We start from the raw sequence: 27,269 nt of genomic DNA on the forward strand, positions 1-27,269 counted from the left end.
TCTGTGAATATGCCAAACAAACTCCCACCTCAGGTAGTTTTCTTCCTGGACTTTCAACAATACAAAGCCAAATGAGAACCTAAAGGCAGTTTTATCCTCATTGAGTTCTACCTTAACTACTTCACTAAAAAAAGTGGCCTCCAAGGACTTTCCTGGTAGTCCAGTGTCTAAGACTCTGCACTCCCAGTGCAGGGAACCCAGGTTCAATCCCTGGTGGGGAAACTAGATTGCACATGGTGCAACTAAATATCCTGCTTGCCCCAACCAAAATAGAAGATCCCGCGTGCCACAACTAAGACCTGGTGCAGCCAAACAAGCAAATAAAAATAAATAAATATTTAAACAAATAGAATAGTGACCTCCATCACTCTCTATCCCCTAACTCTACTTGAGTTCAATTCATACTCTGGTGCTAAAGAATCTGCCTTCCACGCTAGAGACCAGGGTTCAATCCTTGGGTCAGGAAGACCCCCTAGAGAAGGGAATGGCAACCCACTCCAGTATTCTTGTCTGGAGAATTCCATGGACAGAGGAGCCTGGCAGACTATAGTCCATGGGGTCACAAACAGTCAGACATGACTGAGTGACTAACACACACATCTCCACATTTCATGCTGTATATACATTTATTTATTTCTTTAAGTACTTCCTCTCCTCAAAAATTTAATCTTAAAAAAAAAATTAATCTTGATGGAAACTTGGAGCTTTTTTTTGTTGTTGTTCACTGATATAGCATCAGCTCTGGAACAGAGCCTGGACAGGGTTAACGTTCAGAAAACAAAACATAATTTACTTGGTTCCATCTCATTGTATAGAAAAAGAGTTGAAGGCTAAGATAGTTCTTTGCGTATTCCAATATCATAGAGACAGTAGGTAGAATAGCTGAAAATTAAACCCTGGCCAATTTGAATGCAGTAAAGAAATGAAACAAAATTTTTTAAAATGGTATTTCCCACTACCGTTTGCTGTACTCATAAAAATTTCTTCGTGAGGTATCATGACTTCACAGCCTGACCCCATCTATCTCTTATGCCTCATCTCACCTTATGAGTCACTTTCTTACAGAAGGCCCATCTAACCTCCAGCTTGGTTGTTTAGCCGCCTTTCTCTGAAGAGGTTTTGCCCTTTCGCAGCTCCGTGCTATGCCTCCTAGTTCCCCCTTAGCCTGGAATGACCTCTTTCCCTGTTTCTGATTAATGAAATCTTTCTTTTTCTTTGACTTAGGTCAAATGTCATGTATACAAATAAGTCAGCTGCACCCTTCTCAGTAAAAATTAATCTCTTTCTGCCCAGACCCTGCCAAGGCACTTGTTTTTTATTGAATTTTTGGCACTTTATACTCTGTGCCTTATATTAAATGTAATGATGTTCCTGCCCACTCAGGAGAAACTAAGCTTCATGAGGACAGTGGTCTCTTTCTAATCACATTTACATTCTTCCTTTAGGCTTAACAGTATTCCATATACACTATCAGTATTCAATTAAATATTGCAGAAGTTCTTTTAACTACCGTCATAGCCAGTTGAACTGGTAAGAAAAATATCCAGTTATTTTCATTTTTAATGTTGTTTTGATGCATAAAGTTATAAACTTTGTTTCCCCTGTTTCTGACTGGCATATGTTATTAATAATATAATGATCAATCATTCAGTAAATAGTGTTTATTTGCAACATGTTTACAAATAAATCTACATTACTTAAAAATAGGATACAGCTATTAAAATAATTTAAGTAATACATTAAGAAAGAAACAAACATGAAGAAATAAAATATGTAGGTCTGGCATAAGGGTAGCAAATTCTCTTTGAAATATTAAGGGAAACTAGGTTTTCTCAGTCCTTTTAAATCTTTGATTCTGACATGTATTGATTGCAGTGTATTTTCACTTTCCCTTGTATATATTTATTTATCAATCTTTAGGAAGTTGGAGTAAATATCTATGGAATAGCAGATATTTCACTGCAGTTAACACAGAAGATATTTTGTAGAGATTCTCATAAATAGGTAAATGATAAAGAGTTCAGACTTGAGAGGACCTTACTATGCTATTTGTATTTATTCCTTATGCACATGAAGAGACAATGAGGAATTTTAAGCAGAAAAGTGATGTAACTGTATTTAAGTTTTGAGATCATAACAATGGATTCAGCAGGAAATATAAACAATCTAGGGAAGAAATTTGAGTCAATGACTTTGTTAGAGCAAAGAATGAAGAACTCATTCTTGGTAGCATCAGTAATAGTGAGGGGAAAAAAAGAAAAAAATGATTGCAAATGTAGACCATGGACTCTACACAGACCCTATACAAGCAATTTATTAACATATTTGCTAATTCTGATTTTGTTAACGTTTATTGGGTGCCTACTATAAGTCTCATACCTAAAAGTACAGTGCTATTAAATAGTTATAGTATAAAATAGTGATTTTTTTTTTTTACATAGTCAAGGAGATGAGATGAACAATGACATTTGAGAAAAGAACAGTAAGGATGAAGTAAAGAAGAAAAGGAAGGGTATTTCAAACTATGGAAACAGCATGTGCAGCTCTGGTGGCAAAACAGGGCATGGCAAGTCTAAGGAATTCATATAAATCAAGAAATGTCCTGGTATGAAAGGAGACTGAAGAGACAGCTAAGGGCTGGGCAAGAATAGACAATGCAGGCCATATTAAGAATTTCTCTCTGTTAATAATAGGATTTAGACACTCAATCACTTATGGCCATGGAGTCTCAAAGAGTCAGACATGAACATGTCTGAACATTAGCTACTGAACAACAAAAATACATAAGAAAGATATAGGGCAAATATATTTCCTCACATCCTAGACATATTTGAAGTTAATACCCTTTCTGTCCTTCGGATCAGGGGGAAAAATTGTATTGTAATTTTAATGAAATGCCAAATGGGGAAAAAAAAAGATAAGGTTTTCTGTTTGTTTCTCCCTACCTCTCCTCTGGCAACCCGTTGGAAAGATAAAATGTGAATCCAGGAGCCCTAGAAATGATGGAAGGTAGGAGATGTTATATTATAAGGACTGAGAAACCAGAAAATCATAATAGGGGTATATTTTTAAAAAACAGTCCAAAAGGAAATAGAAAATGAGTTGAACTTGCAAGACATATTTGTGTGAGGCCTTCATAAGCATTTGGGATCTCATATCAAGACCAAATGTGGGGCCATCTGATTTTTATCCAGACTTGCATGACCATGTCCATCTGCCTGTTGTTGCTATCCTAGAACACTTATACACAGTGACTCTGGCATGCTTCAGGGAGCAAAGTCCCCTTTGCATTAGAGGATTTGAGTTGCACTAAACAAGCTTGAGCCTCCTGGACCCCAAAAAGTGAGAATGCAGTTAACAGTTTTAATGCCATATTTGTGTTTCAGAAGAAACTCTCTGGCTGCAGAATGGTAAAATATTGAACACAGGAAGTAGAGAATACATGCAGCTTTTGCAGGTTATTGTAACACACACCTCTACACATCTTATATCATCTGTGTAGCAGTGGGGAAAAAATTATTTTGAAAGGATAAATAAGAAGCAATTTTAAAAGAATTATGGACAGCATGCTAGGGATATGGAAGTTGAGAAAAAAGCATCCAGCCAAAGAAGCCACATCATCTGAATGAGGAGGAAAACTAATGAGTTTGGAATTAAACGAGTAGAAAGATTTCAGGTAATATCTCTGTGTTGATAGGAAATTGCAAATGTAGATCTGAAGTTGGAGGTTACTGATTTCTATCATATGCAGAAGATCAATAACAAAGAACAAATGATATAGTAAGGGTCAGTTGAAATAATTTACAAATATCATTCCATCTAGTCTTCATAATAATGTTACAAGATAAACAGTATCAGGACACAAATTTATAGATGAGAAAAGTGAAGCTTATAGAGGGCAATTTGCCTCAATTCTGAATTCAAAGTTTGCCTTCTTTAATTACTATCATTTTCTGCCTTTCTGTAAATGGTTGGGCTTGCCCAGAAACAGAAACATCTCCAGCAAAGGAGAATGGAGAGAAGACTAAGATGCATATGGAGAAAGCCAGAAGATTGAAGTATTTTTTACATCAACGGTAGAGATTTGATGATTTTGAATGTTGATTCTAATGACATTTGTTAACCTTAAAAAAGTGCTTCAAGAAGTGTAGGATGAGAAGTGAGAACAAGTTATTTCAGTCATTCAAAAAACCTTTTTTGAGTTGCGGATCAGTACCAGGTACTCTTCCAGGCACTGCAGATGTAGCAGTGAACAAAAGAGAAAAATCATCTTACTAATGGAGATTAAATTCTGGTAGGAGATAGACAATAAACAAACAATTGTGCAACTGATGACCATGATTTGACACCAAAGAGGAGCTCAAGGGAATAACTTAAGTGAAGTAGATTCTCTGGATTGGAAGTTGGGTGACCATAAATTGAAAAATGAAGAGTTGATGCTGGAGTAGGATAAGGGAAAGATGGATTATTGCTTTGGGGTTATGTGTTAGAAGAAAGGATCTAACCTGAAAATTGCTGGGGAATGTTGGCAGCATGTACAGAAATCATACTAAGATGTGATTAGATACCTTTGGGGGGGTTCTTGAATATGCATGGCCTCCTTCTACTGTGCAGTTTCCAACAGGAAGTTGTAAGTATTGGTTCTCAAAATGTAGCTTTCATCAGAATCACCTACAGGGCTTGTAAAACAGAATTCTGGGTCTACTTCAAGAGTCTCCAATTCAATGGATTTGAGTTAGGGCGGAAAAATTTTCATTTCTAACTAGTACCCAGGTGATGCTAAGGGTGATGCTTGATGGATGATATCTTGAGAGTAATTCCCTTAAATAAGAGTAAACTTTGTAGATTCTCAGAAAAGTCCAAACTTTAATCACACTACTTTGTTCTCTGTCCCAGCCAATTCTTAATTATAGACAGCAAGAGATCTTCAGTTAACTTGAGAAATTCTGCTCTAGTTTGATTATTTAAAAACTGAATACAAATCTTTTCTGCCTTGCTCTATCCCTAAAAAAAGTCCCTTAGTCTCATTATAATAGAGGTGCCACACTTTTTGCAAAATGTCAATTTTGCTGCTAAGGAGTAAGTTCTTAAAAGTGTATTTCACAGAATGTACAAAAGCGACCAATTAGAAAAACTTTTCTCACAGCATGACTTCCCTTTAAGTATTCTAATCATAAAGAATACCTTGTATTCCTGCAAAAAAAGTTTTGGGTTATGACTATTATTAACTTAAGAAGTGAGATTTTAACATTTGCTTCCTTGTAAAAGTTATTGACTTTGTATATTCTTAGTAAAGATTCTTATTTAACCCACAAAATACACCAGTAATAAAGCAACTTGCTTTGTCCAGATTACTCCAGGGATTCTCTGGCTGGTCTCTCAATCTCCTTGTCCCTTTGTGAACAGTCTCTTCACCTCTGTATCATTTTCTACACATTTTTAATGTCATGTAACTGACTGGATACTTCTTTCGGGTCAAAGCTTAGGTGCCATTTCATTGGGTGAGCTCTATCTGACTCCATTCAAGCTGGTTCCAGATTCTTTTATTCTAAGTACACACTGGACATTGATTTTTTTTGTTTTGCTAACTTGATTGAAATGAATATATAAATACATATTGTGGGTATATATAAAAATATGTGTGTATACATAAATATATTGGAGAAGAAGATGGCAACCCACTCCAGTATTCCTGCCTGGAGAATCCCATGGACAGAGACCTGGTAGGCTACAGTCCATGGGGCTGCAAAGAGTCAGACATGACTGAGTGACTAAGCATGCATGCATATATAAATATATATGTAAATGCAAAAATTAAAAGGATAGAGATTGATATATTTTCTGGAAGTTATCACACTTGTATACCAACAACCATACAAATTAAGAATCAGAATATCACAGAATAGTATTTGCCATCTTGTGCCCCTGGAAAATTTGGACAAAAAGTCTATGTGTCCTCAGGTCCATATAAGCTCATTAGATCCAACTTTCCTCTGCCTGGGCCCTTTCTTTTGACCTTTGCTAGAAGGCAGGTCCAGCCTTTTCCCAGGGAATGCTTTTCCTGAATAATGGCCAACAGTTACAGAGATTCTGGAACCTAGCCTTAGACAGCATGAATATGGGCTTTGGAGTCAACAAGAGGATTATATTAAGCTCTTGGTTCCTCTGGACTCTCCTGAGAGATCTGAAGTTTAAAACATCTATTTTATGGGATTTGGGTAAGAATTGTACAGCGCGGGTACAGTTCTATTCTGTACCACAAAAGTGGCTCCATTTAAATGCTAATTATCTCTCTTTCCTTTCTACTACAGTTGATCCTTGAATGGGGGTTAGGGGACCCTGCCCTCCAAGCTGTCCAAAATTCACATATAATTTAAAGTCAGCCCTCTCTCCACATCCCTGGTTGCTCTGAATCCTAACATTCAACCAACCACTAGTGGAGCAGTACTGTAGTATTTATCATTGGAAAAAACAAATCTGACTCTAAGTGGCCCTGTGAAGTTCAAACTAGTGCTTTTCAAAGGCCAACTCTACTTCAATTTCTTGTTTAAGAAAGATTCTCTGTTCCTCCATAATTCTGCCAAATATTTCTGCTCTTAATCTTTAATCCTCTGCCATCTTGTAGAAATGAAAAATATTTTAAGAGATGTAGGATTCTTTTTGACCATCTAATAAAAACATCCACCACATGTTTTGTGTCTGGAGTCAGCCTGGTTGGTCAATTTATATTTATTATCTCCAATTCTCATAATCTTGCTTCAAGGTAGACAAAATTATCCCAGAGATGCTAAGGGATTTGTCTTGCAGAGAGAACTCATACTCTTGAAAGTAGTATTTGAATATGGATATTTGTCATTCCTCTTTGCCTCACTGCTTCTGTGTATATTGTGTTATATTAAGGCTGGGTCCCAAGAAACACTGAATGCAATCAGAAAAAAATGCATTTATTTATTTGAATATTCTGCTGCAAGTTCATAAGAATTTATGTTTTAAAATAGTCTTTGAATATAACTGAAACTTTCTGTTTTAAATTGCTCATTTATGTTACAAAGAGTTTAGCAATGAGTGAACAATCTCTAACTGAAATCAAATGGTCATGTTATGACTGCTCTACGAATGGAACAAAATGCTTCAGCCCCACCCAGAAGAACATTACATTTGTCAATTCCACACTATCTCTGAAGGAATAGATTGATAAAGACAAATAAGTTACCTGGGTAAAACACCTTTTTAAACATTGACTTCTAATCTCTGCACTCCATTATAGCTTTATCATAGCATGTCTCTCTGAGCGTAAAGATATACTTTCAGTACAAGTTGTCATTCAGTTCACAATTTTTAGCAAAATGGTAGTTGATAAATATCTTCAAACAGGCATATTGCTATATATGTCAAGAATACTATCATTCAATGTAAGTGGTTTAGATGTATTTGAGTTTCTGTATCTGAGCATTGTACACTTGGGAGCATAGCAATTTCAAAGTAGTTTTGCAACAGTACGAGATTATTTTACTGCAGGTCTTCCTATCCTCTGCTGTGTGTTGTTTTTTTTCACTTGTTCATTTTTTAACTGAAATGTAATGACAATGATTCTCATTTAAGTTATTGAAATTTTGATTGAAGATAGAGATTAAATAGGTATATACACTATGAAGGGAATTTATATTACTCTCACTTTCTGTTTACTGTGATATAAACTACATTTTGTGAGGTAAGATATTATTAGACTAACACAAATTTACATGAAAAAATATTACCCTTAATTACAAAATTCCATTTTTTTATTTTTAATATACACTATTTCAATTTTATGTAATGAGTCTAGGCTTTTGAAAGGACCAACTGCTATTTTACATATTAAATGTTCATGGTAGTTGGACATGAATACAAATAGGACATCATATTTGCACCTTAAGAGCAAATATCCAATGAGGTAATCTGAAAAATTTTGGAACAGTTTATTTGATGAATGCGTGATAAACATTTTTGAAAGTGAAAACTCTTAAGATGATCATCTTTCACATTAATTGTTTTACAATTAGGTAGAAGAGGAAAATTTAAACTAAAATGACAGGACTTTGAGAACTTTTTATCCTGATATATTTTACAGGTCTCCTCATGCATTTTAATAAAGCATGAAATAAATTAATGTGTATTTATCCTTGACTAGTAATACACAAATTTCAAAACATTCATTTAAACCTCAGAAGCTCAAATATGGTAGTTTAAAGAGCTAGTACATATAAGTATGGGTTGTGCTAATCTTATGTAATTTTCAAAGTCCAAAGTAACATAGAATATTGGGTATGTAAAACAATAGGAAGAGCCACCAGTCTAGTAACACATTAACACTGAGTCTTTAAAGCTGTGGAACACAGAAGTACAGGGAATTGGAAACCAAACATCAACCCCATTAGACTCTATAGTTGATTTCTCTGATTTCTTCTAGAGTCTTCAAATTCTGCTGAAGCTAAGGGGTAGCTAAAGGAAAAAAAAAAACTTTAGTAGTATGATTGCATAGTTTATTCAACATCCCTTCTATAGATTTTCATTTAGGATCTCTTTATCATAGAAATAAGACTGAGGAAAGAGTGAAGAAAAATAAAGACAAGGTTCTATGGAGTTCATAGCAGCTGGTAGGTTATACGGTTCAGTTCAGTTCATTTGTTGCTCAGTCGTGTCTGACTCTTTGCGACCCCATGAACCACAGCACGCCAGGCCTCCCTGTCCATCATCAAAGCCCAGAGTTCACCCAAACTCATGTCCATTGAATCGGTGATGCCATCCAGCCATCTCATCCTCTGTCGTCCCCTTCTCCTCCTGCCTTCGATCTTTCCCAGCATCAGGGTCTTTTCAAATGAGTCAGCTCTTCGCATCAGGTGGCCGAAGTATTGAAGTTCAGCTTCAACATCAGTCCTTCCAATGAACACCCAGGACTGATCTCCTTTAGGATGGACTGGTTGCATCTCCTTGCAGTCCAAGGGACTCTCAAGAGTCTTCTCCAACACCACAGTTCAAAAGCATCAATTCTGCGCTCAGCGTTCTTTATAGTCCAACTCTCACATCCATACATGACTACTGGAAAAACCATAGCCTTCATTAGATGGACCTTTGTTGGCAAAGTAATGTCTCTGCTTTTTAATATGCTATCTAGGTTGGTCATAATTTTCCTTCCAAGGAGTAAGCGTCTTTTAATTTCATGGCTGCAGTCACCATCTGCAGTGATTTTGGAGCCCAGAAATACAAAGTCAGCCACTGTTTCCACTGTTTCCCCATCTATTTGCCATGAAGTGATGGGACCAGATGCCATGATCTTTGTTTGCTGGATGTTGAGCTTTAAGCCAACTTTTTCACTCTCCTCTTTCACTTTCATCAAGAGGCTCTTTAGTTCCTCTTCACTTTCAGCCATAAGGGTGGTGTCATCTGCATATCTGAGGTTATTGATATTTCTCCCAGCAATCTTGATTCCAGCTTGTGCTTCCTCCAGCACAGCGTTTCTCATGATGTACTCTGCATATAAGTTAAATAAGCAGGGTGACAATATACAGCCTTGACGTACTCCTTTTCCTATTTGGAACCAATCTGTTCCATGTCCAGTTCTAACTGTTCCTTCCTGACCTGCATACAGGTTTCTCAAGAGGCAGGTCAGGTGGTCTGGTATTCCCATCTCTTTCAGAATTTTCCACAGTTTATTGTGATCCACACAGTCACAAGCTTTGATGTAGTCAGTAAAGCAGAAATAGATGTTTTTCTGGATCCCTCTTGGTTTTTCGATGATCCAGCGGATGTTGCCAATTTAATCTCTGGTTCCTCTGCCTTTTTTAAATCCAGCTTGAACATCTGGAAGTTCATGGTTCACATATTGCTGAAGCCCGACTTGGAGAATTTTGAGCATTACTTTACTAGCATGTGAGATGAGTGCAATTGTGCGGTAGTTTGAGCATTCTTTGGCATTGCCTTTCTTAGGGACTGGAATGAAAAAGAAACATTTTCCTGTCCTGTGGCCACTGATGAGTTTTCCAAATTTGTTGACATATTGAGTGCAGCACTTTCACAGCATCATCTTTTAGGACTTGAAATAGCTCAACTGGAATTCTACAACAAATAACTACATAAATTTATTTCAAAATTATTTCTCTAAGTTACATGAAAAAAAGGGTAAAGTGTTATGAGCTATTGTAACATGGAACCCCTAAAATAGCATAGAGAGCTAGAAACATATTTCCAGAATGGAGGAATTTAACCTGAAATCTGAAAGGTGATTTAAAATTTGTTTTTCAAACAAAATAGAAGTGTATTCCTTACTTCTGAGTGTAAAGTGGACTTTCCTGATTGATAGGAGGCTCTCTAACAGGCACTGATTCAGAGTGCCAGACTGATCACTTCCTAGAGTTCTCCTATTTTTATTTATTTTTATTGAAGTATGGTTGAATTGCAATGTTGTGTTTGTTTCAGGCATATAGAACGGAGATTAAGGGAAAAGAATCTGTAAAAGTTTAGAAATGTTTAAGACTAGAAAATTGGGGAACATTTTTTAATAGAGGGATATGTATAGATCTTAGGAGGGAAGGTGAGATTAGATTTTCAGTGAAGGAATGAAGAAGAGGTGGACAAAACACACAGTTCATTAAAATGAAGCTGACTATCCAGACAATGATGACTACCGTGGGCTTTTGTCAAACAGGTTAAAGAATTTGCTTTCCTAAGACCAATGCATACTCAGAGTACATTAACATGAAATCTGGCATGATTAAATGTGTAGGGTTTTTAAGAGGTTATTCTCTTCTTCAGTGTCTGTGGAAAAGAAAATGTAGGAAGACAAACTCTGAGGCTACTGTAGTCATATGGGCAAGGATGCTGTTAGATTTGCCTGATTATAATGGGAAGAAAGTGTATGTTTCAAAGACACTTATATCATTGGCTGGATACTTATACCAAAGCTCTTTAACCTCTTGCATGGTATCATTTCGTTATGTACAAATTCTGTCTACTACCCAAATAAAGGGCTTCCATGGTGGCTCAGATGGTAAAGAGTCCCACCAAGAATTAAAAATTTTTTTCAATGATCAATTTTTGTCTTCTGGATAGTGTCACTTTATCAATATGTATTATTTAGGAAGCTAAGAAGTTTATAAATTACTGTGTGTGTGTCTGGAAAAACCATACGATATCTGTTAAAGCAAATGAATAGAGTATGCCACAAGATGAACTGATATGTGTTTATTCACTGTGATTTTCCCTCTGGTCTAGAAGACAACAATAACATACAGAGCTATAGAGAAATCCATGGAGAGAAAGAAGTTCCATTCTCAACAATGTTTTTTTCCAGAGTCAGTCAATAGACAATCACTTGTCTACAACAGTCACTTTTAAAAGTCTTTCCCATGTTGTCATTTTTCCAGGGGAGATTATTGTGATTACTTGAAACAGCAGTGGAATTCCTGAAGAAAGAAGTTAAGAGAGGCCCTTGGAAGAATAACAGTAAGTATGGAAATCCTCTGTAAAATGAAATGCCTCATTTTACTTCCAGTAATGCTTTGTGCAATAAGATTTATCACAAAATCATAATTGCTTTTTGCAAAACCATCACTATACAACTTTTGTCATAAAACTCAAAAGTAATTTTGGATATGCTGAAACTCTTTGGTAATTTCTTTTGGTAGATCATTGGATTTAGTTTTAACTAGGAGTATAAATTATGACAATTAACTTTATAACATTGACTAATTATTTGTTACAAGTCAGGCTATCTATACCAAAGTAATACCTTTGAAACTTAATATTTTTATGTTGGGCATGCCAAGTAATGTCCCTCTTTGTTAGTTTCTGCATCTATGAAGTAGGACTAATACTAGTAGTGAACTTATCCATCATACTAGACATTGATTTGAGCATTAATGAAGCTAAAATGCATTGAAGGCTTAGATCAAGGCCAAGCACATAATAAACCCAGGTAAGTGTATCTATCATCATTGTTATTGTTGTCATCATCATTATATTTATGAACTTATTGTACTCAAACTTCATTTCTGCTATGTAGTTATTGAGTCTTAGAAAATTTGTAAAGTAAGAGTGAATATGGCATCTGGGTTCAGAATTTTTACTCTATATTTTCTTAAATAAGAGGAAAATTCCAATCAGTAAAAATATTTTTGAATTGTTCTAACTAAATTGAATTCTTCTGCTGTTGAAAGTAAAGTGAATTACTGTAATTCAGTTTTGAATGTCCTAGTGCTTTTATCATATTTACAGACTGTTTCCATATGACACACAATAGATTTGGTCAAACTAAGGCAGTAGTAATATTCCTCTGAAAGACTGAATATACACATGTGAGAAGGGAAGAGCATTAGGAATCTAGGGCCAGAATTTAATGCTAAATAGTAATTGAAAAAGATGTGTTGCTTGGAAATTGCAGAGAACACTGCTTTGTTTCAAGTGAAGGGTAATACAAATCATGCATTAAAATAGTAGAACCGTTTTAAAATTTCAACAATGCAATTGACGAGAGTTTTAATCATTTCTGACACATAACTTGGAATAGTGCATTTCAATCATACAGATGCTTCACCAAGATAACCCACAGGCACTGATAGATTTATATTGAAGTTTGGTTACATATCTTTATGGGGCTTCAGGTTATGGTTGCATAAACTGGACTCAGATTAAGGGTAATGAAATATTCCTTCTAAGAATAATCACCCTTTCAGAAAAAAACTGCACCTAATCAGAGGTGTCACACACCATTGAGTTTTGTGCAGAGAATTTGCTGTTTAATAGCTGTTTGGTGACATTTGCAATTGGATGCAGTTATAAAATAATGTAAGATGCTAATGTGTTACTTGGCAGAAAGAGTGAGTCCTTTCACTCCCTCCCAATTTTAAAACATGATGACCCTGAAAGTTAATGAAAATAAAGAGATCCACACAAGAGAGTAGAGAGAGTAGAAATCACAATACAGTGTCAGTGACTACTCATGCTTTGTTTGGCTGCTTGAGGGATGAAATTCAAATGCTTACAGACAAATTCCTGTATTGTAAGGTATTCATACCATCATTTAGTTCTGCCTCCTGAAAACTAGTTAAATACAAGTCTTCTTCCATGGTCCTGGAAGTTCTTCCACATTGGAAAATTATTGATCTAGCTAAAGAAAAGTTTCTGAGACCCTTTCTGAGATACTTTGGAAATTCATTCATTATTTGACCTGAAATATTTCACTACTCTTTATCTTTGTATATTCCACACTCCTAAAATAGTCATTCTTGCTTTCTCTTATCAAAACATTAAACCCAGTTTAAATTTCCCAGTTTGATGATCCTTAGGTCTTCTAGGCAGGGTCAGTTTCTCTATTTTCTGGCCTCACATAGTGCAAAAACTCTGTTCATCCCTCAGTAGAACTTACCAGATTGTTCTCCATTGGTCTGTTCGTAATCCTGCCTGCTTCTCTGGTCTTACACACCTCCAGGACAGAGATTCTGTATCATTTAACTTTATATTTTCGGTGTTTATCAGTTGTCTTAGTACATAGCAGTTGCTCAGTAAACACTTTTCAAATGTGGTTCAATACTGATTGTTTCCTAGAGAATGATTAATTTTCTACTTTTTAAAAAATGAGTATATTCAATAAACCCATTGTGTAAGTACATTCAGTAAAGGTGTTAAACGTCTCCTATATATGAATAGGGAGGTGAAATTCATATCCTTGAAAAAGTCCAAGTCCTTTGAGGAGCTTACTACTTAATAGTATACCAGGCAGATGTACATGACTCATTTAAGAGTAGGTAGAATGAATAAGTGTGGTGCGGGCATTGCTAGAAACCACAGACCTTAGAGATCACCTCAGCTTCTCAGAGGGAGAAGCGCTGCAAGATGGGCTGAAAGGAAAGGGAATGGGTTCAGGCCAACACCTCAGACAAAAGCTTTCCCCACACACAGAACAGCGCATGCAAAATCATGGAAGCCTGGGAAATAGAGCATTTTCTGGGAACTATAAGTAATTAAGTATTCTTGGAGCATAAGATGTGAATGGGGCAGGGGCGGGGGGGAGGGTAATAAGAGGCAGAACAGAAGATAAGACTAAACTAATTAGTCAAGGAAAGCCTACAGGGACCTACGATGCCATCCAAGGCAATTTAGGCTTTATCCTGTCTTGATGATGAACCTGAAGCCCCAAGCCTTTATGTGGTTTGTTCAAACTCACGCAGAGCTCACTGGCAAGGGGAGGAGAGAGGACCTTGCCTACAGCGTGTTACTTAATGAGAGTTTGCTTCTTCAGAATATGTTGTAATCAGTAATTAATTACCATTGAATCTTGGAATCCCTATGAGATAGGGCAGCTCGCTTCACTTTTCAAGATGAATCTGATTAACGGATGAGTCAAGGCCACAACAGTGTCCTTCTGAATTAAGGATTAACATGAGGCAGAGTTCACTGTTCAGCTTACTCTTCTTTTGCCTCACTTATTAAATTGTATGTTTATATCTGTGAACCGAGATCCTAATATTCCATTTAAATCTGATTTTTTTACTTCATGTAACTTTCTGACCTAAAATTATGTAACAGATTTGTTACCCCATTGAGAGTCTGCTAACAGTGAAATAAATACCTGATCAACATGTAGAAAAAATAAAATTCAGTATAGAAAGAGGTAACACATTGTCTTTGACACTTGTGTTACCTGATAGAGGTAAATGTGATGTCATAGCTCTACCATTAGCTAATAGTAAAAAATAAAGCTAATAACTTTTTTAGGTAAAAATAAGTTTTTAGTGACATGGTTTACCTCCCAAGTGGAATGCCTGTGTGCACATTGCTAATGAAAATCAATCTCTTTTTTAAGAAGAATATGTGTTTCTTGAAAAGGTTTTTAAATAATCTATGTAAAAATAAACTCATCCTTAGGGCAAATTGCTTAAATGAAATGAGTGTACTGCTCTCTGGAGGGGGTTGATGCTCAGAGAATTTACAATACTCCTGTCTTTATCGCCAAGACAATCAGCTCACCTCTGAAAGCTTTTGAAATGATTTTCATTTCTTTGTCCTTGGGACATGTGGAAGTGCTGGGGAGTAGTGAGATAATTATAATGGGATTTTTCCCCTCCTAGGATACGAATTCACTTTAGAAATTGCCTTCCTCTTTAGTGATAAACAGTAGATGTTTTGATCAAAATAATCTGAATAATAATACTCAGCATGCATCCTCCTCCCTTTAAAAGTAAACAACGGCTTTCTTATTTTATTCAGTCTAACAACTGCATGTTAGAGAGGCTGCCTTTAAACTTTGAGGTTATCTTTGAAAGAGAACATAAGTTCCTGTTTGACTTGGTCAAGGTGGTTCTGATCAATTAATTTAACATTTTCATACCATCAGAGAAGACTGCTGAAGATTATGCTTTTTACTCCCTCTTACGTATTTTCTGAGAGCAAGCATGTGTATAACAGATCAGCTGAAATAAATTTATTTTAAATATTTTAATTATATCTACTTTATTAAACTATATACTCATTTTAATCATGCTATAGTATATTAATATATGAGTACTGAATGTATATCATTTATGCTTTTATATTGACAGTGGGCTCAATTTTGTTAACCAATAAGTGTTTCTCATCAAAATTTGAAGCTGTCTGCTCTGTAAAACTCCTCCAGGTCTGGAAATTAACTTTTGAAATTAAAATATTTCTAGGACTATTTTATCTCTTCCTTAATAACACTTATGAATTAAGGATAGTAATGGTATCTTTATGCACAAATCAAAGGGCATCTTTTCATTCTTTTTCCTCCTCTGAAGTTAGACTTGACAATATTCATTATTTCAGTTTTATCAAAAAGCACTATCAAAACTTGGCTAATTAGACAATAGTCTTTATTTATTTTCCTCCTTTTGCTTTACAGCTTTTTTTCTACTCCTCCTTTGAGCACTGGTTCTCAACCTGAAGGCACTTTTTCTGAGAATTTCAATTTCAGTTGTCTTCTCTTCTGTATTCACTCCCTGGGCTACCACAACCATGCTCATTATTTCATTGTCTAAGTAACGAAAATTCTCCACTCAACCTGCTTGCTGTTTTCACACACTCACCTCAAGTTCTATGTATTCCAAGCTCAACTAAAATTTTCCTTTCTCAAATGTGTTTTGTTTTCATACCCACTACCTGAGAAAATGAAACAATCATTCACTAGATCATTGCAGTTGTTCAGTCGCCAAGTCATGCCTGACTCTTTTGCGACTGCATAGACTATAGCCCGCCAGGCTCCTCTGTCCATGGCATTTCTCAGGCAAGAATACTGGGGTGAGTTGCCATTCCCTCCTTCTGGGCTCTCCCCAACCCAGGGATTGAACCCTCTTCTCCTGCCTAGCAGGTGGATTCTTAACCACTGAGCCACACGGGAAGCCCTATACACCAGATATCCCAACCAGAAATGCAGTTGTTATCCTGGATTATTATTTTTCTCTCTCTGCTCATATCAAATCAGAAGTAAGGCACATACATCTTCTTCTTCCTAATGCCTTTTGTTCTGACACCGTAAATTTTCTATGTGGATTATTAGAACTGGGTGACTTTCCCATCTTGCCCCAATTAGTCCCTTCTCATACTCTTTGAATCACCTTTCAATGATGGATCTAATTATATTAATCCTTTTGCTTAAAAATATTACCTCTAGACCAGTATTGACTAAATGAATAAAACATAACCGTATCAACACAGTCAGAACTTTTCATGATCTAAAACCTGCTTTTTTTGTCTTGCTTTCCTCTACTCTGCATGGTAGGACCCAAACTAATACCTATATCAATATGTACAAGGCCTCAAGATAGGGATGAATAGAGATGATTATTCAGTTAAATATAGAGGTGATGATTACTCAGTTAATAACTAAGAATCTGATTCACAATACTACTTTAGCTATTGCATTGAAAGATGATATAGGAGAGCAGAATAAGTTATTTGCAAAGATGCCAGAGAAGATGGGCAAGGTTTGGAGGGGGAGACACTACAGAGCTTAGAGATCAGGGTCCACTCTGTGTCCCATTGTCTCATGTGGCCCAGCAAGTGTCTATTTACCAAACATTTGCTTTTCCATCTCTGTCTGAATAACCTTTCTCCTCTTTGAAGTCCCAAACCACTATTCAACAAATCTTGTTTTGTCTTTAATTGAAGATAGTACTTAAGGTGAGGAGAGTACTTTCAGCCATTTTGGTGAGTTTTATTCACTTTTCCTGGGTTCTCTGGAGAAGGAAATGGTAACCCATTCTGGTATTCTTGCCTGAGAAATCCCACGGACAGAGGAGCCTGAAGGGTTACAACTCATGGGATCGCAAAGAGTCGGACATGACTGAGTGACTAAACAACGACAAAAATTCCCATTTGTACTCTTTACTAAATTTTCTTCGTTAGTCTGTCTCATGTAAATTTAATCCTCGGGCCAATCAGAAGAAACCTAGAAGTGTAGAGAAAAATGTCTTGCTCCCTGACACAGTGATAGAGTTTAATATTATTCTTGAAAAGGGGAGGAAAATCAGATAATTTGACTATTTGCTCTTTAGTCTTCCTAACCCAGTTTACTTTGATAATGATTTGATAAGAATACAAGTTCTTGCCATAGATTTTTTAAAATCTAACTATCCCAGTTATGATATATATATGTGTGTGTGTGTGTGTATATATATACACACACAAATGTTTATATATATGTGTGTATATATATATAATATGTGTGTGTATATATATATACATATATATATATATAAATGCTTTGCAGGCTATTCAGTAACTGATAAAAATGAGGTAATATTAGATGCTCAGTCGTGTCAGACTCTTTGCAACACTATGGACTGTAGCCCACCAGGCTCCTCTGCCAAAGGCATTTCCCAGGCAAGAAGACTGGAGTGGGTTGCCATACCCTTCTCCATGGGAACTTCATGACCCAGGGATCAAACTCACATCTCTTATGTCTCCTGCATTGGCAGCAAGCTCCTCTGTCCATGGAATTTTCCAGGCAAGAATACTGGAGTAGGTTTCTATTTTCTATTCCAGGGATCTTTCCGACCCAGGGACAAAACCTACATCTCTCATGTCTCCTTCATTGGCAGATGAGTTCTTTACCTCAATCACCAATTGGGAAGTCTGCAAAAATAAGGTAGGTTACATAAAATCCATGAATCCTCATGATGCTTTAGATGGACTTTTGTTTTTTGGTGTAATCAACTGTCATTGAGGGCAAATTCATACCCAGGCTTGCAGAAATTTTTTCTTGATTCAGTAGTTCTAATCTTTGAAAGACTCATTTCCTATGAGATACACAGATATATATTCCTTGAAAAAAAAAAAACCAAAAAACACTCTCTGACATATTCCAAAGATTATGCTCAGTCACTGTATCATTTCCCTTCTCCCCATCTTAAACCAAGCATCCTTTTATTTTTATAAATTGTCTTTGTATATCAACCAAATTTTACATGTAATTCTTTAAAAAAAGCCTTACTCTATTTTCCAGAAATAATATTTGAATCAAGATTTATGCATTTTAGACTTTATTCTTCATAGTGATAACAGTTACAGATTTACTTGAGAGTCATACACTTGTAACCAGGTTTTATAGAAAACTAAGACATGAATCAATGTTTTTCTGTAGTTAAGGGATTTCAATTCAGGAACACTCACTAACCTCCAGGTTTTCAGCATGATTACATTTATCTATATTTAAAGTACAAAGGAATCAACATGCTGGAAAGTAATTGCTCCGTTGCCATAGGGAAAGAGATTAGGAAAACTGTGAGTTTAAGGAAGAAATGGCCTGGGTAGTAATCCCTTTTATTATCTACTCTAAGCCATAAATGATTCTATCCCTAGCCTAATAAATAATTATGTCATGAACTGTAAGGTCAGAGGACTTTAGCAAGATTGTTAAGAAGTGCAACTATTAGGAACTTTGCATATTCCTAAGGTCTTATTATCTCTTTTAAAAGTATGTATTTGACAGCAGTGAATAAAACGTGGATGCTAATGCACACAGCAGGGAAGAACAATTACTAAAACCATTCATTTGCTAGGTGATCTTTGAGGCCCCTTCTAACTTTAAAATTCTATGCCTGTGTCTAAATTAGAGTCATTTTTGTTTGAATTGACAAAGTTAATCATATGTTTTAATTAAGATACCTTTCTTTCATTAAGTGACTGTGTATCAGATCAGGGAATTATATTAAATGGGGAACCCTAAATTTGCCTGGAAAGCCAGGGTCATAGAGCAGGCAGAATTTAGACAGATAATCATGAGCTCACAACATATGTTTGCTAGCACAGCCTGTGCTAAGGACTCTGTCAATTGGGCAGGGGGAATAAGCAAATCTATAGACAGTCCTGATGGAACAAGAATCAGCAGAGATAGACATGGAGAAAATAGATAAGGTTAACTGAGTTTTCAGGAAAGTGCAGACAAAGCAAGCTCTAGGGGTGTAAGTCTGATTCTATTTTTCTATTGGGCCTCTCAGATTTTCTCCATGGGTTTTATGTCCAAGATAAGATCTCTTAAAATTTATTCTAAAATTTATGGTCATAATTTTGGATCCATTCTGTCATTTCAGAAATCCTTAATAACCATTTACAGAAACAATTCTAGAGAAAATGGACAAATCAGGAGCTAGGTTTAGGAGTTGGGTGGATGTTAGTGTTAGGTAGTTAGAATAGGACAAAGGAGAACAGAATGGCCATGGCTAAAAGACAAGGAAGGGAAAAGCCTGTGAAAATACAACAAAGGAAGGTCCAAGGACCGGAGTGAAGACCTCAGGTAGAACAAACAGCACTCCTGGCTTGCCCAATTTACATAGGGCAGGCCCAGGGGGAGGAGAAAAAACATATGACCAAGTGGGCTTTATCCCAGGAATGCAAGGATTCTTTAATATCTGCAAATCAATCAATGTAATACACCACATTAACAAATTGAAAGATAAAAATCATATGATTATCACAATAGATGCAGAAAAAGCCCTTGACAAAATTCAACATCCTTTTATGATTAAAACTCTCCAGAAAGCAGGAATAGAAGGAACATACCTCAACATGATAAAAGCTATATATGACAAACCCACAGCAAGCATTATCCTCATGGTGAAAAATTGAAAGCATTTCCCCTGAAATCAGGAACAAGACAGGGTGCCCATTCTCACCACTACTGTTCAACATAGTTTTGGAAGTTTTGGCCACAGCAATCAGAGCAGAAAAAGAAGTAAAAGGAATCCAGACAGGAAAAGAAGAAGTGAAACTCTCACTGTTTGCAGATGACATGATCCTCTACATAGAAAACCCTAAAGACTCTTCCAGAAAATTACTAGAGCTAATCAACAAATATAGTAAAGTTGCAGGATATAAAATTAACACACAGAAATCCCTTTTATTCCTATACACTAACAATGAGAAAACAGAAAGAAAAATTAAGGAAACAATACCATTCACCATTGCAACAAAAAGAATAAAATACTTAGGAGTATATCTACCTAAAGAAATAAAAGACCTATACATAGAAAACTATAAAACACTGATGAAAGAAATCAAAGAGGACACAAACAGATGGAGAAATATACTGTGTACATGGATTGGAAGAATCAATATTGTCAAAGTGGCTATACTACCCAAAGCAATCTAAAGATTCAATGCAATCCCTATCAAGCTACCAACGGTATTTTTCACAGAACTAGAACAAATAATTTCACAATTTGTATGGAAATACAAAAAACCTCGAATAGTCAAAGTTATCTTGAGAAAGAAGAATGGAACTGGAGGAATCAACCTGCCTGACTTCAGACTCTACTACAAAGCCACAGTCATCAAGACAGTGTGGTACTGGCACAAAGACAGAAATATAGATCAATGGAACAGAATAGAAAGCCCAGAGATAAATCCATGAACCTATGGGCACCTTATCTTTGACAAAGGAGGCAAGAATATACAATGGAAAAAAGACAACCTCTTTAACAAGTGGTGCTGGGAAAACTGGTCAACCACTTGTAAAAGAATGAAACTAGAACACTTTCTAACACCATACACAAAAATAAACTCAAAATGGATTAAAGATCTAAATGTAAGACCAGAGACTATAAAACTCGTAGAGGAGAACATAGGCAAAACACTCTCCGACACAAATCACAGCAGGATCCTCTATGACCCACCTCCCAGAATATTGGAAATAAAAGCAAAAATAAACAAATGGGACCTAATGAAACTTACAAGGTTTTGCAAAGCAAAAGAAACTATAAGCAAGGTGAAAAGACAGCCCTCAGATTGGGAGAAAATAATAGCAAACGAAGCAACAGACAAAGGATTAAGCTCAAAAATATACAAGCAACTCCTGCAGCTCAATTCCAGAAAAATAAATGACCCAATCCAAAAATGGGCCAAAGAACTAAACAGACATTTCTCCAAAGAAGACATACAGATGGCTAACAAACACATGAAAAGATGCTCAGCATCACTCATTATCAGAGAAATGCAAATCAAAACCACAATGAGGTACCATTACACGCCAGTCAGGATGGCTGCTATCCAAAAGTCTACAAGCAATAAATGCTGGAGAGGGTGTGGAGAAAAGGGAACCCTCTTACACTGTTGGTGGGAATGCAAACTAGTACAGCCACTATGGAAAACAGTGTGGAGATTTCTTAAAAAACTGGAAATAGAACTGCCATATGACCCGGCAATCCCACTTCTGGGCATACACACTGAGGAAACCAGATCTGAAAGAGACATGTGCACCCCAATGTTCATCGCAGCACTGTTTATAATAGCCAGGACATGGAAGCAACCTAGATGCCCACCAGCAGATGAATGGATAAGGAAGCTGTGGTACATATACACCATGGAATATTACTCAGCCATTAAAAAGAATTCATTTGAATCAGTTCTAATGAGATGGATGAAACTGGAGCCCATCATACAGAGTGAAGTAAGCCAGAAAGATAAAGACCAATACAGTATACTAATGCATATATATAGAATTTAGAAAGATGGTACTGATAACCCTATATGCAAAACAGAAAAAGAGACACAGATGTACAGAACAGACTTTTGGACTCTGTGGGAGAAGGCGAGGGTGGGATGTTTTGAGAGAACAGCATCGAAACATGTATATTATCAAGGGTGAAACAGATATCCAGCCCAGGTTGGATGCATGAGACAAGTGCTCAGGGCTGGTGCACTGGGAAGACCCAGAGGGAAGGGATAGGGAGGGAGACGGGAGGGGGACCGGGATGGGGAATACATGTAAATCCATGGCTGAATCATGTCAATGTATGCAAAAACCACTACAATATTGTAAAGTAATTAGCCTCCAACTAATAAAAATAAATGGAAAAAAAAAAAAAAAAAAGAGGAGCCAAGGGGCCGGGGGTGTCTCGCTCTCTCTCTTGCACTCTCTCTCACTGTCTCTCTCATGCTGTCTCTCTCTCTTTTGCCTTTTGAGTCAGCATGCCCTCACGACTCAAGAATGTATTTTCCTTTATTTTCTAAATAAAGCTGAGCTGTAACACGTAGCTGTAACACCGATCTGTCCAAGAGCTGTGACACAGTTTGTCCAAGGGATGTAACCCTGGTCCGTTGCTTCAAATTTTTCTTGTGATGAGACAGAATCAAGGAAATTACACACTCTCCCAACATCTATGGTGCCATGACTCTGATTTAACCTGGCTGAAATAGCCTCATCACAGCCCCTCAACGATTTCGGCACAGCAGGAGCCCAAATCAGTGAAAGCGCCTGTGGTGGAAGCTGAAGGCAAAGAAAACCCAGTGCAGGGGAAGTGACAAGAAGCCCAGTGTGCAGGAACCTGGGACATCAGAAAACAAACTCAGCAGAAAGCTCACGCAGCTCAGTCTCAGATTCTAGAAGACCTCCAGTTAAGGAAGGAAGTCCTCATTCCTGTGGCTGGAAGGACATATGCCTAAATAATAATAATAATAATAATAATTCCTTTATAAACTCTCGTTTCTTGTTTCCTTAAACTCCCCCATGAACAGGAGACCAGCAGTGGGTGCAACTGAGGGACTGTGGAGAGGCTACTCCTCAGTATGTCCCAAAGTCTCCACTATCTGCTAAGCCCCAGTAGCTGTTACCCAAGCCAGTGGGGTTTCTTCTGCCCTTAATCTTTGTGCCAAAGATCAGGTCAATGAAAACTGTGAGTACAGGTCAGTTATTTAGCAGCTTTTCTGGCAGGTTATGAAGGGAATTCCTTGGCACTCTTTTCCCACTGCTTTTTCCTCCCATCCTTCAGCTCCTCTCTCCCGGGACTTGAGCCCAGCCAAACCCCATGATGCTTGGCTTGAGGACCTAATGAAGCTCAGGCTCTGATGTCTCATTGCAAAAATTCAGTTAAAGACACAGCAATAGGTAAGAGATGGATTTGTTCGGATTCAAAGAGAAGCACACTCCACAGGGTGTTGGCCATTGTAGAGGGCAAGTGCTTAGGCAGTGTAATGTGGTGTGGCTAGGTTTTGCAAGTTGGGTGCTTTCATATGCTACTGAGTGGGAGCATCATCCCAACCATTGGGGAACCACCCACTCCTCTGTCTTTTGACAGTGTCTTGGAACTGTCCTGCCACCTGGGTGTATCATTTAGTTTGCAGATTGGGGATCAAGGTTTAGTTGAATTTGATTTGTCACCTTGGACCCATTTGATTTTAATCAGTTTATGTTATGCCCTTGTGCTACATCATTCTTTCAAAGGTTAGGCCCTGCCCCCTTCCCTCCCGTTTCATGGTCTTTTCCTGAGCCCCATCTGGGCCCACAATGTTGCCTCTACAATATTCTGGAGGGACAACAAGAAAATAGCTGGCTCTTGGGAGGGAAATACTGTATCATATCCAATCCCTCTAGATATTCAGGCCTTCATCTTCCATGTTTTCTACAACATGGGCAACATCAGCATCTCTCAGTGAACCCGCTAGGTGGGAGAGAGACACACAATGCCTGCTAGAAGTCCATCTGTTGGCATCCCTTCAAAGGCAATTGGGCTTCCAGGGATAACGTTTGACACTTTGGGAGTTAGCCCTGCAGGCCATTTGGACCCAAACCCTTACCACCCTTCTCCTAAAGTTACAAACAAATCTCTGGATCAAACCTGCACTCCACTTTTATGGAACATCTGGTCTGTTGCCTCTTACCAATTTGTTCTTAAGTCAATTACTAACTCCTGCAACCAGGACCCTGCTCCATTTTAGGCAACATTGCTCCACCCTGCCTATTATTAAAATGCTCTTAATGCCCATAACAGGGCCAGATAACCCACTCCTTTGTCATTACTTCTGTTATTACCTAAAGTGGGTCTATGACAATAAAATGTTTACCATTCAAAACATCCTAAGCTGCTCTTATGAAGGACTAGGGGAGGAAATCAGTGACTTACATTCCCTTAGGGCAGTAAGAGGATAAGGCTTATGACTGTTTCACCAGGTTCCCAGTCTCAGGACACAGGCTTGGACTGCTTTACATGCTATCTATTCCCATCTATGGTGAACAAACTGGAAATGAGTTAAAATTACAAACCCTTAATCCTACCCAGCACTGGTCACACTGGAGACCCTGGGGACGCCCAACTCCAGTCTGGGGGTCACAGGAGGTTGACCTGCTTCAACCTGCCTAGGAATGTGGTCCTTGAAAGATTGTCACTCCTCAACCTGCTCAGGGATCCACCAGTCCAGTGGTCCCAGGAGGTCATCATGCTTCAACCTGCTCAGGGACCCAATTCTCGGGAGGTCGACCTTCCTCGACCTGCCCGGGGATTTGATCTCCAGGAGGCTGTCATGCCCCTGGCCTGGGGATCTGCACCCTGACCTGGGAACACCTGGATCTCAGGTTGCAACAGTACTGGGTAGGATAAGTTTCAAAAAGATTCACCCCTAAGGAAGTCCACCCATGGAAATTGAAGGAGGCCTATTAGTTTTTTTTCTTTTTTCTTTTCCTCCCTGTCATGACTCTCTTTCAGATGGGAACTAACCAATCCACTTCCCGGCAGATGCCCTTGAGAAGCATCCTTGATAACTGGGAGCTGTTCGATCCTCTAACTCCAAGGAGAAGTCGCTTAAAATTCTCTTGTGCCACTGAGTGGCCACAGTATCCTCTGGGGGATGAGGAACACTGGCCTGAGGATGGGAGTTTAAATTATAATACCATCTTGCAGCTAGAGTTATTTTGTAAAAGACAAGGGAAATAGACAGAAATCCCCTATGTCCAAATTGTCTTCCGACTAAGAGATATGAAGGAACTCTGTCTTAAGTATGGGATTGTTGTATGCTCTAAAAGTGAGCCTACTAGGCAAATGGTGTTAGGAACAGACAACCAAGAGAAGGAACTCCCCGGTGAAGGCTCACCTCCCACAGCTCCTGAGTTGCTTTGTTCTCCTTCCTTGTATCCAAATGTGCCCCCATATCCGTGAGCACCCCCTCCACGAAAGTCAGCCCAAGTATGTCCCCTAGGCAAAACTGGAGGAGAATTTGGACCAACCCGAGTCCATAAGTTCTTCTCCCTCTTAGAACTAAGACAGATCAAATAAGACCTATACAGATGGCCCAGGCAAATATATAGATACATTCTAACACATTACCTTGGCCTTTGACTTGACATGGAAGGACATCATGGTCATATTTAGTCAAACTTTATCTGACCCTGAGCATACTAGGGTCTTAAAGGAAGCCCAAAGGTATGTAATGGGGCTTCACACGTCAAGTGGTAAATACCCAGTAAGGGAAACTACAGTCCCCTCCTCAGATCCTAAATGGAATTATAATAACCCTGAGTACATCTGGGAAAGGGATCATTTTCTGATCTGTGTTAAGGCAGGACTGAAAGCAGCCCAGAAAAAAGTAATAAGCTATGCCCAGGTCTCAGCAATAACTTAGGAGCCCAATGAGAACCCCATTGCCTTTCTGGAAAGGCTAAAAGAGGCCCTCCAAAAGTTTAGCAATCTGGACTTAAACTCTTACAAGGGACAGGTGATTTTAAAGGACAAATTCCTGTCCCAATGTGCATCAGATATCAGAATAAAATTACAACAGCTACAGCAACAGGGCCCTGCTGCCTCTTTAGATGAGATGGTCCAGACAGCCACCAATACCTTTTATAACAGACAACAGGAAAGGGAGGCCAATGCCAAGGAGAGGGAGAAAAGGAAAGAGACAAGGCATACCTAGACACTGGCCATCCTTCAGGGAAGCCCTATGGCAAACCTCAAGTCATTGAAGGACAAGGCATGAGGTAAATGACTAATCTGTAGACAGGAGGGGCATTGGGCCAAAGAGTGTCCAAACCGTGACAAGTCTCCTAAAACTGCTTGCTATAAATGTCATCAATTGGGACATTGGGTGGCACTCTGCCCTCACGACCCAAGAGCCTCAAGGTCAAGTGCCAAGCCTTCCCTCATGATGGTTCAACAGGACTGAAGTGGCCCACTTCAGCCAGCCCGCCTGTCACAGATAACATCACGGGGCTGAAGCCAAGGGTGCAACTGGATATGGTAGGTAGGTCCGAGAATTTCTTGGTTGACACAGGGGCTATCTACTCTGTCCTGACCTCCTACTCCAGAGCCTTCTTCTCCCAAACCTGTACCATTTTGGGTGCTACACGAAAAACAATTACTAAAAGATTCACCAGAGCACTTCTTTGTTGCTGGGATGGACAAATATTTTCCCACCAGATTCTGATGGTCCCTGAGTGTCCTACTCCCTTACTGGGAAGAGATATACTCACTAAACTGGGGACCACCCTTGTGATGGGAAGCTTTTCAGCTCCTAGAGCCCTACAGCTTCTGGTTACTACTGAAGAATCCATTATACCCTCTCCAATAGAGAGGGAACAAAAACTATAGTAGGACAAAATTAACCCCCAGGTGTGGCACCAGAGGACTCCTGGACAAGCCCACCAGGCTGAACTGGTCATCTTTGTCCTCCAAGATGCCACTCAGTTTCCTAACCAGAAACAATATCCCATCAGAAGAGAGACTTGGGAGGAACTACAGCCTCTAATAAATAAATATCTTGCTTGTGGGCTATTGGTTTCCACCAATTCTCCATGTAACACCCTGACCCACTCAGTAAAGAAAAAGGATGGAACTTGGTTAATGGTTCAAGATTTCTGGATCATTAACGAAGCTGTAGTCCCCCTCCATCCCACAGTATCCAATCCCTTTGTAATCTTGGGAGAAATTCTACCCAGTGCCAAGTGGTTTACAGCCTTGGATCTCAAAGATGCATTTTTTTTTTTTTTTTTTTTTTTGCATACCACTGGCTAA

This window comes from Cervus elaphus, chromosome 30 (genome assembly GCF_910594005.1).
Source record: "Cervus elaphus chromosome 30, mCerEla1.1, whole genome shotgun sequence".
In the NCBI taxonomy this organism is placed as follows: domain Eukaryota; kingdom Metazoa; phylum Chordata; class Mammalia; order Artiodactyla; family Cervidae; genus Cervus; species Cervus elaphus.